The following is a 15,563-nucleotide window of genomic DNA, read 5'->3' on the forward strand; positions in this document are numbered from 1 at the left end:
AAGACATGTGCTGTTTACTACATAATTTTGGCTACGAGCTGGGCTCCTGTCATAAGTAATTCATTAATAACACTAACACACTGCATTTGAAAATATATATCTAAATATTATAATTGAGCTTGACTGCATTAAATGTAACTTGCAGACTGGAAATTGAAATAAATTCCCAAGTATATTTTTAAGCACCCCGGTACTGGGCTCTGTGACAGGCAACTGGGAACACTGAGTTGATGAAAACCTAGTCTGGAAAATTATCACTTTGTTTTTACCATTTACTGAGGTCCTGTGCTAAGAACTTTAAATGGATTGTTTCATTTAATCCTCACAACCATCCAAAGAAATAATATCATTATACTTGTATTATCTGTGAGAAAAGCTCAGAGAGGTTAAACAACTTGCCCAAGGACAAACAGCCATTAAATGGTGGTGCTGGATATAAAATCTGATCTATCTGGCTGCAAAGCAAGATCACTTATAACCTACATGCATTCTAGGAACCCTGTTTGGCTGAGTTGAGAAGAAAAATTATTAAGTTTGTCTTTTTGATGATGGCCATTCTAACAAGCATGAGGTGATATCTCATTATGGTTTTGACTTGCATTTCCGTAATGATTAGTAATGATTAGTGACGTTGAGCACCTTTTCATGGACCTGTTGTCCAGTTGTATATCTTCTTTGGAAAACTGTCTATTCAAGTTCTTTGTCCATTTTAAAATTGGACTATTACTATTTTAAATAAATAAATAAATTTATTTATTTATTTATTGGCTGCGTTGGGTCTTCATTGTTGAACGCGGGCTTTCTCTAGTTGCGGCGAGCAGGGGCTACTCTTCATTGCGGTGCGCGGGCTTCTCATTGCAGTGGCTTCTCTTGTTGCAGAGCACGGGCAGTAGTTGTGGCACGTGGGCTCAGTAGTTGTGGCTCGCAGTCTCTAGAGTGCAGGCTCAGTGGTTGTGGCACACGGGCTTAGTTGCTCCGCGGCATGTGGGATTTTCCCGGACCAGGGCTCGAACCCGTGTCCCCTGCCTTGGCAGGCGGATTCTTAACCACTGCGCCACCAGGGAAGTCCTGGATTATTATTGTTGTTGTTGTCATTGTTGTTTTGCTACTGAGATGTATGAATTCTTTATATATATATATATATATATATATATTTTTTTTTTTGCTGTACGTGGGCCTCTCACTGTTGTGGCCTCTCCTGTTGCGGAGCACAGGCTCTGGACGCGCAGGCTCAGCGGCCATGGCTCATGGGCCCAGCCGCTCCGCGGCATGTGGGATCCTCCCGGACCGGGGCATGAACCCGTGTCCCCTGCATCGGCAGGCGGACTCTCAACCTCTGCGCCACCAGGGAAGCCCTCTTTATATATTTTGTATATTAATCTGTTATCAGATATATGATTTGCAAATATTTTCCCCATCCAGCAGGTTGTCTTTTCATTTTAATTATTTCTTTCACTGTGCAGAAGCTTTCTGATTTGATGTAATTTCTATATATGAACAACAAATTATCTTGTACCCTCACATGGCAGGGAGAGCATACCACATCTCTTTAAGAAAAAAACATTAAATAGAAAGTCCTAGATTTCTGGCTTCTAAAATTTTATATTTGTTGAAATTAAAAGAAAGAAACAGACTTTCAAAGAGTAACTGGAAGATGAAATTCAGAGTGAATAGGTAAAGAAGAGGTGAGCCAGCGTGAGAGAAAAGTATGTGAGGAAAGTCACAAAGATGAGCTCGTGCAGAGGCCTTTAGATAGTGGCAAGTGGTTCTGAAATCAAAGGTAGCTTAGGGATTTCCCTGGCGGTCCAGTGGCTAGGACTCTGCGCTCCCAATGCAGGGGGCTGGGTTCGATCCCTGGTCGGGGAACTAGATCCCACATGCCGCAACTAAGACCCAGAACAGCCAAATAAATAAATAAATAAACAAATAAGCAGTTTATAAGCGGGCTATGAAGGATCTTAAATACTATAGTTTGGGAAGCAGGAATCCACTGAAGGTTTCTGAACACAGATGTGGCGTGATTCAATTGGTGTTTTAGGTAGAATCACTTAGGGATTTACTTGTTGACTATTTACTTATTTACTATGCGCCAGCCACACAGTAACAAAATTTGGGGAAATAATGGTGAGTCAAAACAGACATGGGGTGTGTGGCAGCAACCTCTAAGATGGCTCCAGTGATCCCCGCCTCCTGGTATTCACACCCTTGGGTGCGGGCTGAATCCAGTGACTCAGCTCTAATGAACAGAATATGACAGAAGTGAGGGGATGTCACTTCAAAGCTTAGGTTACGCAAAGGTTGTGACTTCCATGTCATTTGCCTTCTCTTGCCCTTTCTCACAAGCTCACTTGCTCTGAGAGAAGCCAGTTGCCATGTTGTGAGCTGCCCTGTGAAGAGGCCCACTCGGCAGGAAGCAAGCAAGACGTCCAGCCCACAGCCAGAGAAGAACCACGTCCCTCAGTCCAGCAGCCCATCAGGAACCGAGTTCTGCCAACAACCACGGGAGTGAGTTGGAAGTGGACCCTTCCCCAGGGAAGCCTTTACGTCAGGCTGCAACCCCAGCCTGCACTTTAACTGCACCTTGAACTAGAGGCATCCAATAAAGCCACATCCAGATTCCTGACCCACTAGGATACTACCTGCAAAAATTACTGTTGTTTTTAGCTGCTATGTTTGGGGATAATTTGTTACTCAGAAATGGATAACAATACAGTCTCTGTCCTCATGGAACTTACAGCCTGGCGGGTTGAAAGATGTCTTTTTGTTTTTTTTTTCTTTGGCCTCTCTGCACAGCATGCAGGATCTTAATTCCCTGACCAGGGATCAAACCAGTGCCCCCTGCAGTGGAAGCGTGGAGTCCTAACCACTGGACCGCCAGGGAATTCCTGAAAGATGTCATTTACATGATCCCAATTAGTGTGGCCTTACAGCTGTGTCAAGTGCAGTGGGAGAGAGATCCACGACACTAAAAGGCTGTATCATGGAAGAGCCTAATTTTGTGCCTGAGGAGCCAGGCTTTCCTGGGAAATGATGATTAAGCTGGGATTTGAAGAGTACCTTGCATTAACCTGGCAATCTGGGATTGGAAGAGAATTTCTGGCTGCAGGAACAGCACGTGCAAAGTTTCATGAAAGGAGAAAGTGTGAAGTGTGTGGAGAGCTTAAAAAACAAGTGAGTCTGGAGCCCAGATGAGGCTGGAGGGGATGGCAGGGGGCTAGATCCTGTAGCAGCTTGTAGGTTACGTTAAGGAGTTTGGTCTTTATTCTCAGCCCAATAAGAAGCGTTCTAGTGAGGGGGTGGCATGCTCACATTTTTAATTTTAAAAGTTTACTCAAGGGCTTCCCTGGTGGCGCAGTAGTTGAGAGTCTGCCTGCCGATGCAGGGGACACGGGTTCGTGCCCCGGTCTGGGAGGATCCCACATGCTGTGGAGTGGCTGGGCCCGTGAGCCATGGCCGCTGAGCCTGCGTGAATGGAGAGTGTGCTCCTCAACGGGAGAGGCCACAACAGTGAAAGGGGCTCACGTACCACAAAAAAAAAGGTTTACTCAAGCAGTGGAGTAGGGAGGATGGGTTATACAAGGATAAGAGTAGATGCAGGGGACCAGTCTGGAGGTGCCTGCAATTGAATCTAGGAGGGTGGATTGGATGGGTGTCAGTGGGAAGATGCAGCTGTGTGGACAGTCTTTTTTTTTTTCTTTTTTTTTCAATAGGAGTTAGCAGCTGATTGGCTGTTGGGTAAAGACCTTGGGGGAAAAGGAAGAATCTAGAAGGACATCAACCCCAAGTGTTTCTTTGCTGTCTCTGTCTTAAACATGCAGAATATGTATCACATGAAATACCCTGAAATCTGTCCATTTATACAGAAGTGAGCTGGTCTGTGAATGGTTAGAGAGAAGTAACACAAAAAGAGAATAACAGCGCTTTTCAACATCCACAAAGTATTATTATTAAAGCCAAAGGGGAAGAAGTACAGATTTAATGAACCCATTAGACACACTTTGAGACTTATTGCAGCCATAGAAACTGACTTGAATGAGCTGAATGATAGAAACCCATGTTCCTACTTGAACAGGGCTGTGCTGATCGTTAAGTCAAACTTGTTAGCCTAAATGGGTTTGAATGGAACTAAATGATTTTGATTTGGGCGAACCCATGTGCAGCAGTTGCAAACTGGATACATTTCTATATATAGGGGATCAAAGAATATACATATACACATATATATTATATATATATGCACGTGTATTTCATATATAACATTTAATATACCATTGTTTAATATAACATATAGTTACTATATTATTTATTATAGATAGATGATATATAATATTATAAATAATTTATAATTTTATTAAATTTTAATTTATATATTAGTGGTTTATATATCATTCATTTATAAATACACTAATATATAAATCAAAAAATATATTATATGATACATAAATCTCCCTTAATTTAGCCTTCAGATCTTTAGTAATCATTCAACCCAGCTGACATCTGCGCAGGCATAGAAACACACACTACACCGCGGTGTCAGGTGTCATGCTGTAGGACATTACAGCCTGGTGAATAATGCCATCTGCCCACAAAGGCATTCAATCTGGTTGAGATTAAGAATCTATATACGTGTGCAGATGCATTTAAGCACAGAGGCTCTCTGCATTTCAACTCACCTCTCTACATTTTTGTTCAAACAAATTAGGCTTGTAAATACTTGGACAATTTTAACAACAAATAAAGGCCCTTCATCGTGTTTTTGAGATCACACAGACAGCCCAGAACAGGACAGACAACTGCACTGGTGTCCTGACGGGTCTCTCGGTCCCACTCTCGCCCTCCCACAATCCATTCTCTGCACTGCAGCTCAGTGATCTTTTCCAAAAGCAAATCAGACCCTGTCACTGTGTCTTCACACCCTCTGCAGCAGCTTCTGACTTGAAACAAAATCCCAACTCCCTACAATGGCCCTAGAGCCTATGTGAACAGGACCCCTGCCTGCCTCTCTGCAGCCCTTTCCACTCTCCCCATTGCTCATGATCAAATGCACCAGCTTTGTTTCTCTACCTCTAGCAGGCCAAGCCTCTCCCTGCCACAGGGCCTTTGCAATTGCTGTTCTCTGCCAGGAACACACTTTCTGTAGAGCTTCCCAGGGTTGGCTTCTTCTCCTCATTCAAATGGAATCTCATTTGGAGGCTCTCCCCTACTCCTCTGGTTCTCTCTCCCATTATACTATTACCATAGGAACACTCGTATCATTTCCTGAAATTACCTTCCTTAGCTGTCTGTGTGAACTGGTTTTTGGCTCTCTCTCTCACTTGGTTGCCACCTCCATAAGGGCTGTGTCCTTTTCAGTCTCCTTCAGCACTGTTATCTCCAGATACTATGACACTGCTTGGCACTTAGTAGGTACTCAAAAAATTTTTTTTGATATGGGCTTATTGAATGGATTGGCCCAAGCCACTCTGAATGCTAAAGACTAGTTTTGGATGCATCATGGTGAGCATTCTCCTAGGTAAAGATTTTAACGTATTCAAATTCATTGCTGCAGGCAGAATCCTCACCTTACAGACAGAACCGTGTGGTGACTGGCAACCCAGCCCATGAGTCAATGAGATGGGCAGGGCAGCAATTAGTTACACATTCTAGTGAGGTACAGTATTGGTCATCCAACCCCTCCCAAGGCGTAAGTTAGCTTTTTTTTTCCTTCAAAATTAACACATGCTCATTTTCTTTTGTTTTGTTTTTATAAACTTATTTATTTATTTTTGTCTGCGTTGGGTCTTTGTTGCTGCACGCGGGCTTTCTCTAGTTGCGGCGAGAGGGGGGCTACTCTTCGTTGCGGTGCGTGGGCTTCTCATTGCGGTGGCTTCTCTTGTTGCAGAGCACGGGTTCTAGGCGTGCGGGCTTCAGTAGTTGTGGCTCGTGGGCTCTAGAGCGCAGGCTCAGTAGTTGTGGCCCACGGGCTTCATTGCTCCGTGGCATGTGGGATCTTCCTGGACCAGGGCTCGAACCCCTGTCCCCTGTATTGGCAGGCAGATTCTTAACCACTGCACCACCAGGGAAGTCCCTAAGTCAGCTATTTTAAAAATAGTTTTAATGAGATATAATTCACATACCATACAACTCACCTATTCAAAGTATACAATTCAATGGTTTTTAGTATATTTACGGAGTTGTGCAATCATCAGCACTAAATCCAGAACATTTTCATGATCTCAGAAAGAAACCCCTTACTAGGGCTTCCCTGGTGGCACAGGGTTTGAGAGTCCGCCTGCCGATGCAGGGGACACGGGTTCGTGCCCCGGTCCGGGAAGATCCCACATGCTGTGGAGCAGCTAGGCCCGTGAGCCATGGCCGCTGAGCCTGCACGTCCGGAGCCTGTGCTCTGCAATGGGAAAGGCCACAACAGTGAGAGGCCCGCGTACCGCAAAAAAACAAAACAAAACAAAAGAAACCCCTTACTAATTAGCACTCATTCCCCATTTCTCCCCAATCCTACCTCCCTCTAATCTTGTCTCTAAGGATCTGCCTGTTCTGCAGCTTTCAAACAGAGAAAATTATACAATATACGATCCTTTGTGACTGGCTTCTTTTACTTGGCTTGATGTTTTCAAGAACCATCCGTGTTGTAGTAATATGTGTCCATACCTTATCCCTTTTCATTGCCAAATATTCCATTTTATTTATCCATTCATCTGTGATGAACATTAGGCTTATTCCATTTCTGGGCTATTATGAATATATGCTTTCAATCTTCTCGGGTATATACTCACAAGTGGAATAACTCTCTGTTTATCCTTTTGAGGAACTGCCAGCCTGTTTTGCAAAGTGACTGCACCATTTTACAATGGTGCATTAACTCCTGAGAACCAGGCAACTCAGCATGTCGGAGAGCCTGCCACCAGGCCGGTGTAGATGCTGGGAGGGCCAGTGAAGGAAGTTGCGATCCCTGCTGAACAAAAACCTGATTGTTGTAATGTGAATGGAGATTTGATGATATAACAAAGTGTTTCCCTGTTTGTGGTCTGGAAGAGGATTTTAGTGGTACAGTGACAAGGCATTAATCACAAAGAATCCCAAAGTGAGAACATAATGCTCTTTTCATTGTCTGGTCCATCCTTATAATTACTCAAAGAAGAAAGTCTCAGTGTGACGCTGATATGTCTTTAACACCTCTCTAATGCTTGCAAATCTCCCTTTGGAACCAAGAGAGAGCAGGTCACCGGCTCATCAGAGCCTCCAGCAGGCAACACTCTATGGCTAGAATTTAGCATTATATTTTTGCACATTTTCTTAAATGGTTACCTTCTATTTATGGAATATGGCATTGATTTTCCATTTATAGCAGTGATGCTGTTTTCTTTTAAACATTTTATTTAAAGTGGAACACTATTTTAAAAAATAAGCAATGCTAATGATATTATGTGGTCCACAAGGGAATTTAAAAACAATAAAGGCTCTTAGCAGTATAATGGCTGAGTATTTTTTGATCTCTTTACTATGTGACAATCACAGTTTTAAGAATTTTAGACCGATGAACTTCATTCAATACTCACAACACTCATCCTACAGATGAGGAAACTGAGGCTCAGTAACTTACTCAGGGTCACACAGCGAGGAAGTTCCAGACCTGTGACGTACACCCAGGCAGTCGGTCCTATCCTTCCTGTTGTCGAAGTGGCACATGGAAGACTGAGGTTTGGAAAGCCCAAGGTTGGTGATGCATTTGGGATGCCACCAGCTCACAGTGACTCCTTCACTGTCTTCTCCCCACCCTCTTCCACGGAGTGCGGTCCCCAGCGGCTTGAACTGAAAGACCATATGCTCTTCCAACCACTGCTGAGTGAATCAGAGGCAAGACTTGATCCAGGCTGGGCAAATCCAGCTCTTCCTGAGAATTTGGAGTTAGTATCGAAAGAGATGCAGTCTCCACAGTGACACTGAAATATGTCAGACAGGGAGCCTCGGGCACCTGTATTTTCTGCAGACACAGCCAGTCTACAAGAAAGGGGAGAATGAGGATATGCAGAGAGAGGCAGAGATGCGGTATCTCCCCGGGCTCCCAGCGGTTTCCACTTCCTAGTCCTGGCCCTTCCTGATGCCAAGTCAGGCCTGTAGTTCTGGAGTGCCCATCTGCATCCTTTGAGAAATGCCCCCTTCCAAACTAAGCTAGCTGGAGTGGGTTACTGTTTTTGTAATAAAAAACAAATTTTAATAAGAAATGCAAACTATATGTAGACGCGAAAGGGACAAGTAAGGAATTCAAGATCTACAGGAAGAGCTTTCAGGACATGAAATGAGTATCCTCAAGAGTAGACCATTCATTCATTCATTCATTTTTTCATCCCAGGGAGCATGTATCGAGCACCTCCCATGTGCCAGGAGCTCTCCCAGTGACACAGTGGTGAATGTGATAGAAAGGCCTGGATCACCAGGGCTAGAACCCGTGTCTCCTGCATTGGCAGGAAGATTCTTAACCACTGCGCCACCGGGGAAGCCCCTTTCCTAGTTTTAGAACTGAAATTTCCACATCTCGGAGAACCCCTCCATCCTGAGCAAACTGGGGTTGTTGGTCACCTTAGCAGATTGCCCTCAGTACTTGGTAATTCCAGAATATTCTGACGGTAGAGTCCTGAGAGTCTGGGCCAGTGGTCCTCAAGGGCAGACTAAGAGTGAAATACATCTGCATCCCCGAAGCACCTATTACAAATGAGGATACCTGGTCCCCCTTCAGACCAACTAATGAAGGATTGACTGGGATGTGGCCTAAGAATCTGCATTTTCCCCAGGGTTTTTTTTATGCACACGGAAGTTTGGAAAACCAAGCTTCTTGAATTATAGAATTCCAGGCCCAAGATGGAGATGATGATAACAGTCACTGTGGTCAGGAATGTGGGTGAAAAGAAGGGAATAGAGAGAAGCTGGGCTTCAAAGTTGAGCAGGCACCTGACTTCCCATTTGTCTCTTGATAATTAATGAGTTCCCCAAGCCTCAGTTTTCTTATGTTTCAAATGGAAATAATACATGCAAAATCCTTGGCATCTGTAAATTGGCCTGATAAATTTTAGTTCCCCTTCCTTAGACTCTGAGAATCACTACAAGAAATGGGCATAAAAAGCAATTCTGCACATGTAAAATCTGCTCTTCAGAATAGTTTCCCATTAGAACCCAATTAAATCAATCAATTAATCAGTCAATCAATCAACAGGGACTTCCCTGGTGGTCCAGTGGTTAGGACTCTGAGCTTCCACTGCAAGGGGCATGGGTTCCATCCCTGGTCGGGGAACTAAAGTCCCACATGCCCAGCGGAGCGGCCAAACAAATAAATAAATAAACTCCCACGAAGTATCTCTTAGCATTTAGCATCTGAAAAATAAAGTCTTTTTCCAGCCCCCCAAGAATCTGTCCTATTTTCTTCCAGTTTCCTCCTCTTTATGGCTTGGCTCTTAGGAAACTCAAACACTAAAAATAAAACCATTTAAAAAGTAACTCTTGAGTAGCCTATTTGTCTTGTCCTCTTCTTAATGGGCTCAGTATCTATTGAATTGTTCTTATTGTGTACATATTATTGTTTTTTAAAACTTCTTATTTTGAAGTAGTTTCACAGGAAGTCGCAAAGACAGCAGAGAGAGGTCTTATGTCCTCTTCCTCCAGTCTCCCCATTGGTTCCCCATCCATAACTAAAGGACCATATCAAAGCCAGGCAGTCGACAGTGGGACGATGTGTGCGTGCAGAGTTCTTGGACTCTCTGTCACATGTGTAACTGCCACCGCCATCAAGACACAGCACACTGTTCCATCACTCCAAAGATCTCCCTTATGCTACCCCTTTTAGTAATACCCACTCCTCTCCTACCCACCATCCTAACTCCTAGCAATCACTAACCTATCCACCATCTTTACAATTCTGTCATTCTTAGAATATTGTATAAATGGAAGCATACAGTATGACCTTTTGGAATTGGCTTTTTTTCACTCAACATAACATGACTCAGAACATGGTCCTTGAGATCCATCCAAGTTGTTGCAGGTACCATCACTTTTCATTGATGAGTAGTATTCCAGCAATGAAATAACATACACATTATATATATAATTTCACCACAATTTTTTAAAATAGCTGATAAAAAAAGGGTAGGTGTCGGGAGGATGGAGGAGGACAGGGACATTTACTGAACGAAGCTTACTCTGCATCAGGCAGCCTCTTAGATCTTCTACATACATTATCTCATTTAAGCTTTACAACATCCTTAAATGCCAGATATGATCCCTGCTTACAGATGAACAAACCAACACTCGGAACCATTAAGTGCCTTTCTCAGTGGTGAGTGACAAAGCTGTGATTCAACCCCATGTTCCGGGCTCTCTGCCCACCCTATTAACCTACCACCTATACCCACACGACAGCACCTCATTATTTGCTTAAGCCATTTACAAAAACCACAACCTCTTATGCAACTTTCAATAGAGTTGGTTGCCAAGTAAATCCAAAATGGTAGTGGGCTTAAAGGGGGCTCAATTGTGTAGGATGAATTTATGAAAAAGACGAGTCCACTAGCATCTTGATGTTATCTTCTAATTTTGAAAAAAGTTCATGTCACTCATTCCACAAACAAATCCACTGCTTTTCTGGGTATGGGAGAGTGTCAAAGAGATAAAAAAAAAACCCGGCTATTTGATGAAGAGCCTGGTCTAATAGAATAAGGAGAGAGGGCTTCGCTGGTGGTGCAGTGGTTGACAGTCCGCCTGCCGATGCAGGGGACATGGGTTCGAATCCTGGTCCGGGAAGATCCCACATGCCGCGGAGCAACTAAGCCTATGAGCCACAACTACAGAGCCTGTGCTCTAGAGCCCGCGAGCCACTACTACTGAGCCCACGTGCCACAACTACTGAAGCCCGCGTGCCTAGAGCCCATGCTCCGCAACAAGAGAAGCCACCGCAATGAGAAGCCCGCACACTGCAACGAAGAGTAGCCCCCCGCTCACCATAACTAGAGAAAGCCCGTGTGCAGCAACAAAGACCCAACGCAGCCAAAAATAAATAAATAAATTTATAAAAAAGAAACGTTAACTTGCAGTTTCTGACACACTTTCATTTCCCCACCCACCTTCCTTCCCACTGGTCAGTTTCCTGGGAAACATCCACATTTTGAGAACAAAAATACCAATAACATGTCATTAGAATGACATCAACATGACAAGAACATTTTGTTAAAATAACTCCAAGTCCTAAAGTACATGTGACAATTATTTTTAAATGGGATTAATTCCACAGCAGGGAGGCACTAATGAGATGGTTTTTTTTTTTAATACAAAAAATATTTGATTTCTCGGGATACTTATCCTCTGGATCAGAACAGTGGTTGAGGTTTAATATTAACTTTGGAATAATTTAAGTAAATTCTGTTCCTTGGAAAGAATTAGCAGAGCCCCTGGGATTCTGTGATGGAGTAGCAAAACCTCATTTTTAACTTTCTCCAAGAAAGAGTGGGATGGTGCTGTTTCAAGAGATTTTGGTTCTTACATCTTGAGTCAAAGGAGAGTTTGAGAGTGTGGAATCCTGGAGCCTCTTGGACTGGCTCTTGGGAGCTGATCTGTACCTATATTCCCAACTCTGCGTCCAGTGACATCACCACAGTGGGAGTATTTACACCACTGAAACTGGCAAACCCCATCAAGGCTCCCCCAGAGCCGGTCTGTCAGCATGCCACTGATCTGACAGCTATCCAGTGTTCTATTAGAAAGTTTCTGCTTTATCCTTGAGATCTGAAATAGGCTGCTTCTGCTCCTGTGAACTGCACCTCTGTGGTTAGAAACGATGTTGCTGTAATTTATGATACAAGGTGGAGCCTTTTTCTCTTGTTTAAAGATACACTGATAGGGTGTTAGTGGCCCCAAATGTGGCTTATCATAGCCTGCTTAGGAAGGGGAATTTGTAAAAGAGGCCATTTCTAGCTCTGGCAAGAAACCTTATCTGGGCTCCCAGTAAGGGATTAAATATCACGCAAGCACATTCTTGAAGCAGATTGATTCAACTGGGAAGAAAATCTTGCCACAGCTGAGAGGTTTAGAGGAAAATAACGAATTGCTTCTCAGAACTGGTACGGAGGAGGCTTCTAGTCAAGAACATACACACAGCAGCACACAGAGTAGAGAGGCAGGGTGAATTTTTTTTTTCCTTCTTCAGGGAATTGTGTTCACCATATGCTCTGGTTCCACGGACTGAAGGCATATTTTACCCCATCTATAAATAGAATATTTAAGATTCCTGAAATGTTTTTGAGTTTCCTACAGAATTTTAGCTTCCATTGATTATGCCTCGGGGGCTGAGTTTCGATCTTAGGAAAGTCACATACGTGGCGAAATCAAATGTTGCACATTTAAGATAGACAGCACCTTGACTACTTATAAAGTGAGTCTCATGAGGCAAACTAACTCACTCACTGGGCTCTGGCCAGGAAGTTCAAAAATTCAGGGAAACATATCTTTGAGGACAGAGATGTATCGATTCGGTTTGCCTAATATTGGTCTAGCATGCAATTGTGTGCAATTATTCACGTGTACCCTCAAACAAAGACACGCTCAGAGGAAGGGACTTACTTTGGCATCAGTATCAAGCATGGTTTTAAAATACAGTTTCAAGTTCTAGAGAAATTTTACTTTATCAGGACTTCTGAAGAAAAGGCTTGCCTTAGAAAAGGAAACCCCAAACCCTATTTTTCTGTCTCTCTTTCTGAATGTTAACTAGCAGAATTACAGATGGAATGCTTGATAGGAAGGGGAAAAAACGTAATCAGTGCAAAACACCTATTCTGAGCTAGGCTGTGAGGTTTGGGAGTGGTTTCTTTTTCTTTGTCTACTTCTCCTCCTTTTTGGAAACATTCTGTTCAAAAACTGAATCAGGCAGTTCCTCAAAAAGTTAAACATAGAATTACTGTATGACCCAGCAATTCTACTCCTAGATGGAACCCAAAAGAATTGAAAACAGGAACTCAGAGAGAAACTTGTGCACCAATGTTCATTGCAGTACTATTCACAAGAGCCCAAAAATGGAAACGACCTAAGAGTCCATCAACAGATGAACGAATAAACAAAATGTGGTGTAAACACACAATAAAATATTATTCAGCATTATAAAAGCACGAATTTCTGATACATACTACAATATGGGTGAGCCTTGAAAACATTAAGAGAGCAAACATAAAAGACAAACATGGTATGAGTCCACTTACAGGAAATATCTAGAACCGTCATATTCATAGAAACAGAAAGTAGTATAGAGGCTACCAGGGGCTACAGGAATGGGGAGTTATTGCTTAATGGGTACAGAGTTTCTATTTGGAGTGATGAAAAATTTTGGAAATAGATAGTTGTGGTGGTTCCACAACATTGTCAATGAATTAATACAACCGAATTGTACACTTAAAAATGGTTAAAATAGCTAACTTTATGTTATATACATTTTACCATAATTAAAAATGTTTTTTAAAAAGACACTATAAAAATGGAATCTGTGATAATTCCATGTAAAAGCACAGGGGTGCCCGTAAGACTGATACATTGCATCTTGTTTCCACTCATCTTTGGTTCTGTGAATCTCAAACGGTAACTAAAGTTTTATTATTTAGTGTCTAGAATTCTTTCCATAGACATGCTCTTTAGTCAAGAAACTAAGCCTGAGGAATCTGACTCCCACTACTTTGTTTGAATGTGTTGAATCACATCTGCTTGGAAAACTGTGGCACCGACGATCCCCCAGGAGAGCCGGTCCCGCTGGGTGTGCTCTGGAGATGTGCGCGTGTGTTTGCAGGTGTACAGCAGTGCAGGCAGTTAGGGGTCATGGTTGAGATCCTGGGCTCTGGGCCAGACTGCATGGCGCTGTGACCTCAGACAAGTGTCTTAACCTCTCTGGGCCTCACTTTCCTGATCTATAAAAAAGGAGATAAATAATCCCACCAGTTCAAGCTGTTCTGAGGATCATATGAGTCAGTACGTGAACAATGCCTGGCACACAGGCACAGGTAGCTTTTTTGGTAAAACATCCTATTCATAGCTTCACCACAAAAATTGTGGTAAAATATACATAACATAAAACTTACCATTTTAGCCATTTTAAGTGTATAGCTCAGTGGTATTAAGTACATTCACATTGTTGTGTCACCATAATCACCATCCGTCTCCAAAACTTCTCATCATCCCAGAGAGAAGCTTTGTACCCACTGAACAGTGACTTCTCATTCCCCACCACAACCCCTCCTTGCCATCCCCGCCCCTGACAGTCACCATGCTACTTTCTGTCTCTAGGAATTTGACTACTTTAGGTCCCCACATAGTGGAATCGTACATTATTTGTCCTTTTGTGTCTGGTTTATTTCCCTTAACACATAACATCTTCAAGATTCATCCACGTTGTAGCATGTGTCTGAATTTCACTCCTTTTTAAGGCTAAGTAATATTCCATTCTATGTACATACCACATTTTGTTTAGCCATTCATCTGCTGGTGGACATTTGGGTTTCACCTTTTGTGAACAGTGCTGCTATGAACATTGTTGTACAAGTATCTGTTTGGGCCCCTCCCCTTTCAAAAGTGTGTTTCACTTGGGCTCTATTTTCACCCAAAATGTTGATGGTATATGTTCTAGAATAACTTCCAACCTCCTTCTTCCTATAGGTCTTCCCTGTCCCCTCTATCTAAGAGAGCCCTCCGCTGTCACTCTCCAGCCACCCACTCAGCTGTGTTTTTCTCATGAATTCTCATTCATCTTATACCTTAGCTATCGATCTGCTTATTGTCTCTCTCCAGGTACTACCGTATGAATTCTAGGAGAGTAGGGATTGACCCTGGCTGTGTTCCAGCTCTTAGAACAGTGTCTGGCATATAGCAGGCGCTCAGGAAAAACGTACTGAACGGCCAAATGACACCTGGTAGCCTTACCTCTGCCTGTCTACCACCTACTTCACCTGGACCACTGCAGGGTGGGGGGGGCACAACCTAGTTTAAGACCCACGTCTATAAGGCAGGTAGGAAGAACCAGCAGCCCTGCCCCAGAGTCGTCTGGACAAACACCTGCCCCGGCGCATCTGCAGCCAGAGGTGTGAGCCAAGCTCGAGTGGTTGGGTATCTCAAACAATCCGGGGGGGAGTGGCCGACTCTCCACCTTGGCCCCTCCCAGGATGTGGTCTGATACACGGCCTTCATCCCCAAGGTCCGGAGCCAGCTCTAAGGCTTCGGAGAGGACGGCACAGGACACGCGACAGACATTTCAAAACAAACCAACCTCATCGCTTGCTTTAGATTGTTTTATGCAAAAACGCTGCCTCGTGGAGTCCGCTGGCTCAGCTGACTGCCTGCTCACTCCCCATGTATTCACTTGGAGAACTTTTCCTTCCCTCTCTTTCTCTTTGTCTCTGTCTCTGTCTCTCTTTCCTGTTCCTGAGGTTTCACAAAGATCCTCAGTTGCTTATGTCCAGCCCAGCAGCAGCAGGCAGAAGGACAACCCTGCCTCTTTCAGGCATTTAGCAAAGCAGGGAGCCCCAGGGAGCAGGCTGGAAACGGGCCGT

Source organism: Globicephala melas, chromosome 15 (genome assembly GCF_963455315.2).
Source record: "Globicephala melas chromosome 15, mGloMel1.2, whole genome shotgun sequence".
NCBI classification, from domain to species: Eukaryota; Metazoa; Chordata; class Mammalia; order Artiodactyla; family Delphinidae; genus Globicephala; species Globicephala melas.